The sequence below is a fragment of the Anarhichas minor genome, unplaced genomic scaffold (assembly GCF_050575085.1).
Source record: "Anarhichas minor isolate MPS153535 unplaced genomic scaffold, ASM5057508v1 ptg000013l, whole genome shotgun sequence".
NCBI classification, from domain to species: domain Eukaryota; kingdom Metazoa; phylum Chordata; class Actinopteri; order Perciformes; family Anarhichadidae; genus Anarhichas; species Anarhichas minor.
The window spans coordinates 415,001-420,000 of NW_027466459.1; the positions used below are offsets into that span (position 1 = coordinate 415,001).

The 5,000-nt window shown below is 41.7% G+C and overlaps 1 pseudogene; it reads left to right on the top strand.

The window, feature by feature from the left end:
• The first annotated feature begins 4,734 nt into the window (after positions 1-4,734).
• Positions 4,735-4,854, top strand: LOC142949309 (5S ribosomal RNA; annotated as a pseudogene).
• The last annotated feature ends 146 nt before the right edge of the window (positions 4,855-5,000 follow it).

A 5,000-nucleotide genomic window follows, 5' to 3' on the forward strand; every position in this document is an offset into this window, starting at 1 on the left:
GTGTCTGACACAGAAATGGACGGAGAACAAGTGCAAACGGTGAGGAAAAGGAATTCTGATTTATTAAAGAAAGGAGGTAATAGGAAGAAAGTGCAAAAAAAATAATGGGAATATCTGTATTTGGGTTTTTGCATCTTTCCTTACTGTTTGCCCTCATGGCTCTGGACTCTTTTTCTATAACTTCATTTAATACGAATGGGTTCAAAAACATACTGAAGATCCAAGCTGTTTTAGAGAAATATAAGCATGCCGACTTTCTCTGCCTTCAGGAAACTGGGTGGGATCAGGATACTGTAAAGTGTGTACAAAAAATGTGGAGTGGAGAAGTTCAGGCTCAGGAGGGAGCTGGGAGAGCTAGGAGGGTAGCTCTTTTAATCAATAAGAATCACAGCAATAACAGCAAGGTAATTTATAAAGCCGATGATGGCAAATGCCTAATAATTGACTGTTTATTCAATAATGAAGTAATCAGACTTATAAACATCCACGCTCCAAACATAGAAGAAGATCGCAGGATCTTCTTCAAAAGCTTGGATAAATGGATTAACAATAAAACCATCCTACTGGGGGATTTTAACACCACTTTGAGCAATAGCGACAGCTCCCATGACAAATGCAAATGTGACACCAGCAGAACAGCTTTAAAAGATCTTATGACGAATAAAAACATGGTCGACGCATGGCGTGTGGTGAACCCTGGGTCGAGAGTCTATTCCAGAAGGCAGGTTGTGTTGGGTGTTTTAAAGCAGTCCCGTATCGACCTGGTCCTGGTGGCCTCTGGCCTAGTGAAAAAAGCCTCGGGTGTAAAGTACACCTTTAATACTTGGAGCGATCATGCATATGTTGACCTAAAGCTAGGTGATAATACGGGAAAAAGGGGAAAAAGCACTTGGTGCTTTAACAATAGCTTGTTAGAGGACAAAGAATATAAAGAAAAGATAACCAAATTTCTGACCCAATGTGCCTATGACGTTCCTTTTGTGGAAAATAAAATCACATTTTGGGATGAAATTAAATTAAGAATAAAAAAAGTCACTATAAAGTATAGTAGGGACAAAAATTGGGTCAAGAAGAGAGAGGAGAGTATATTAAATGAACTACTAAATAAAGAAATAGATAGAATGGAGCTAAACAACAGCCATAATAGCGAGAAGTACGAGCTTTATAGAGCTAAACTAGCAGGAATTGAGGCCCACCGTTGCAAGGGTGCTGCGGTCAGAAGTAGGTCTCTTTTCCTGCTAGAGGGGGAAAAAAGCACGGCTTTCTTTTTAGGACTGGAGAGAGCAACTCAGGAAAAGCAATTCATTGCAGAACTAAAAGATGACAATAATAAAACTTTTACGGAAAACAGTGACTTATTGAGGCTAGCTCATAGTTACTATAGCTGTCTGTACAAAGGGCAATGCCCAAAAGAACCTCACATACAGCAGCTAACAAATCAGGTTAAAATTCAGATCAGTGATAACGACAAAACATTTTGTGACTCACCTACCACAACCGGGGAGATAGAGGCAGCGATACAGGGGCTTAAAAAGAACAAAAGTCCTGGATCAGATGGCCTCACTGCGGACTTCTATTGCTGCTTTTCTGAGTTGCTCTCTCCAGTCCTGTTGAAAGTTCTGGAGGAAATGGAGGTACAAAATGATACCTCGAAGACAGTGACCGAAGGTATAATTACGTTGATTTATAAAAAAAAAGGTACAAAAGATGAACTTAAATTCTATAGACCAATTAGTCTCCTAAATACGGACTATAAAATATTTGCAAAAGTGCTCGCAAATAGACTGAGAGAGGTGATAAAAACTGTTGTTTCAGAGACCCAGTCCTACAGTATCCCTGATAGAGACATTAGCGATAACATCATCGCAGTGAGAGATATCGTCGATAAAATGTCTGAAGAGGGGGGGTGCATATTGGGCATAGACCTCGAAAAAGCCTTTGATAGAGTAGAACAGGTTTTTATGTGGGAGGTACTGAAGAGCTATGGGTTTGGCGCGGGTTTTATTAACCGGGTTAAGCTCCTCTACAAAAGAGCGGAGAGCAGAATAAAAGTAAATGGATTCCTCACGGAGCCTGTGGTGCTAGGGCGCTCCATCAGACAGGGGTGTCCCCTGTCGGCCTTACTCTACAGTCTGGTAGCAGAGCCCTTAGCTCTTAGCATCACGAGTGACAACAGCATTGAGGGTTTTAAAACTGAGGGTAACAAAATGGTTAAGGTCATACAATATGCGGACGATATTAATATATTTATTAAAAACACGTCCTACATTGAACAGGTAATGACCCATATCGCAAACTATGAAAGGGCGTCTGGGGCAAAAATAAACATAACAAAATCTGAGCTTATGATCTTTAACGGAGATAAGGTGGACGCCGCTAAATGGGGCTTTAAAATCACAGATGACGAAAGGAAAATACTTGGTATTTATATAGGTAAAGATAGCATTAAAGCTAGAGACCGGAACTGGCAAGAGCTTCTAATAAGAATACGTAATACCTGTAACCTGTGGAAGGCCCGAGGGCTGACCATAAGAGGGAAGGTAATCGTATCTAATGCTCTAATTCTGTCCAAAATGAATCACATTTTGGGGTCTTGCGAGCTGCCGAGTTGGGCGTTAAATTCTTTAAACAGCGTGATCTCTTCTTTCTTGTGGAAGGCGCAGGGCAATATGATCGCTCGTAAGACTTTAATCGCAAAAAAAAGGGAGGGGGGCTTAGACCTGATTGACATAAGTGCAAAAAGAGATGCACTTAGGGTTAAATTGATAGGCCGGTTTTTGGATTCGAAGAGGCAGCACCCATGGAAAGATACCTTGGCAGGTCTCCTGGCAAAGTATGGTGAGAGGAGCAGCTACAATTTGTACGCCTTCTCTCCCAGAAATGTCACAGGAGGCTTTCCGGGGTTCTACCGTGAAGTGCTGGAGGCTTGGGACAAATTTCTGCCCCACCTTAGACCTGACGTAGAATATAAAGAGCATGTGATTCGGTTGCCTTTCCTAAATTCGCCCTTCTTCTCCCACAAAGGCAGACCCCTAGCGTCTAAGGCCCTCCGTGAGGCAGGCCTGACAACGCTGGGGGGCGTCTGTGGGAGAGGGGGTGAATTTTTATTTTTTGATAAAAACAAAACACTTATGGGACTGAAGAGGGCGGGAGGGGCGTTCAAAACTAAACAAATAATGGACTTAGGGATGAGCATCACCCAAGGGGTGGAAAAAAGTTGGCGTACGCTGACTTCTCGTGGTATTCTGATGCAGGATGATGCTGTGAATTTCCTCCTGTGCCAAGGGGCGAAGTCCACTCCACTTCCTCAAATAAAGACTAAAGTTATTTATGATATTTTGATTCAAAAGCTGATTAAAAGACCCGCAGCAGAACTTAGATGGGCAGCCATATTCCCCACCAAAACTGTAACATCCATCTGGTGCAACCTGGCAATACCTTTTTTATCGCATACAGTATTTAACACGGACTTTAAACTGAGGCACAGGAGGTTCTACTCTAGCATCGTCCTGCATCAGATACACAAGCTGAAATTTCAGCGGCTTTGCCCAGTCTGTGGACTGGAGGATGAGGATTTCGAGCACCTCATACTGAGATGTGGTGCTCTTAGTGGTTTTAAAACATATGTCTGTCAGTTTTTAAAAACTGGCTGTGGTGCTACTGCGGCGCAACTGACAGAGTGGGACTGGGTGTGGCTCTTCGGCCTCCCCAGGCAGGGTAGAGGGGGCATTACGATGCAGGTGAACACGCTCCTCGCTTTCGCCAGGCATGCAGCAGTCCTAAGGAGGAATTATGCGTTGTTCGAAAATAAACAAGTGAATGTAAAAGAACTCTTCAAAAATCTTTTGAAGGCGCACTTGGGACTGCTGCACGCCTGTAGGGAGGAGGTGTTCACCGAGCTGTTCATTAGTAGAACAGCTTTGTGTAAGGTTGGGGAGGGTGGGGGTCTGGTTTTTAATTTCTGAGGGTTAGTATAGTGGGGTGTTTTTTGGGTTTTGTTGATTGGTTTGTGCGGGTTTAGGTGTGTTGTATGATTAAATAAACGTTTTGATTGTAAATATGTTTAAACTAATTTTGGGGTGTATTTGTGTTCATCTTTTGTCATTTGTTGTAAGTAAAAACAGCTATCTGTCAGTTAATTTATGGGGCGGTTTCATTTTATTGATTGGGTTTGCGGGTTTGGGTAAATGTCAAGTATCTGAAATCTAATTTAGAACTTTGTTTTGAGGGTTTATTTCTACCATTATTTGTTAAATAGCCAATGGCTGTTTTGAAAAAAAAAAGAAAAAGAAAAAAAAAAAGAAAAAAAAAGAGTTTGTGTTTGAATGTGTGCAAAAATTTAACATGTTGTATTTTTGATAATAAAAACAAGAGAAAAAAAATTCGTGCCCGATCTCGTCCGATCTCGGAAGCTAAGCAGAGTCGGGCCTGGTTAGTACTTGGATGGGAGACAGCCTGGGAATACCAGGTGCTGTAAGTTTTTTCACTTCTCTCTCCAAAAGGCAGAGGACACTGCTGCTTTTTCACTTGAGAAATATGTGAGAAAAAGGCAAGATTGAAGAAGAGATGCATACAAAGATGTGGGTAACGGTAAAAAGGGAAACAGAATCAATCAATATATCAATATTGTCTTATTATTGGAATGTTAATTAATGAACTGGTTTAGGTTCGTTAACGTTTTAAAATTGACCTACTGTTGTAGGTTTTAAAGAACTATGTGTTGGAGACAAACTTGCTTACGGCCATACCTCTCTGTTCGTGCCCGATCTCGTCCGATCTCGGAAGCTAAGCAGAGTCGGGCCTGGTTAGTACTTGGATGGGAAGACAGCCTGGGAATACCAGGTGCTGTAAGTTTTTTCACTTCTCTCTCCAAAAGGCAGAGGACACTGCTGCTTTTTCACTTGAGAAATATGTGAGAAAAAGGCAAGATTGAAGAAGAGATGCATACAAAGATGTGGGTAACGGTAAAAAGGGAAACAGAATCAATCAATATATCAATA